Raw genomic sequence first — 691 nt, forward strand, 5'->3', positions numbered from 1 at the left:
GGCTGTTTTCTCTGTTCCGTGTGCCTGGTCTGGACCTTTTCCTGCAAGAAAAATGAGTCATGAGAGCCTGGTCAGCAGCAGGGTTGAGTGGAATGTTTGTGTTCACCAAGAAAAATGGCTGTAATCTCACTGCCTTCACAAGTGCATCATGGGCATGCATCCCGGGACTGTGCACATCGGTCATGTTGGGGGGGGGGGGAAATGGATGGAGGAGGTGCAGGAATCCTGTTTTTTGAGACACCTCCCCTTTCCAAGGACTCCTCCTATCTTGCTTATCTTTACGGAGTACCTGGTTCCTCGCTCTCGTCCCCCTCTGCAGGAGTGGAGTTGAGATTCCTGGGGTTGAATCTGAAGTTTTGAGGCAGGATACCTGTAAGGGTTCTAAGAAGATACCTTGAGCAGTTTACAGAAAGGTGAGGCAGAAATCCAAGAAACACTGACAAGCTTTCTCTATATCTTTTTGATCTCCCTGGTTGTTGAGTGTTTTTTGTGCAAATTTCCACACCACCACATTTCTTATCACTGAGCTCTCTACTTGCACATTCCAGTTCTGTAGAGAGATACGGGAGAGTCATATATGACCACATGCTATGTGTCTCTGAAGCTTATAAAATGCTAGTGACGCACCAAAAGAGTTGGCTGTAGAGTTGGCTTCCGTTGTCTCTGTGCTCTGGGGGCACAGTTGTTTTGG

Source organism: Tiliqua scincoides, chromosome 5, assembly GCF_035046505.1.
Source record: "Tiliqua scincoides isolate rTilSci1 chromosome 5, rTilSci1.hap2, whole genome shotgun sequence".
Taxonomy (NCBI): domain Eukaryota; kingdom Metazoa; phylum Chordata; class Lepidosauria; order Squamata; family Scincidae; genus Tiliqua; species Tiliqua scincoides.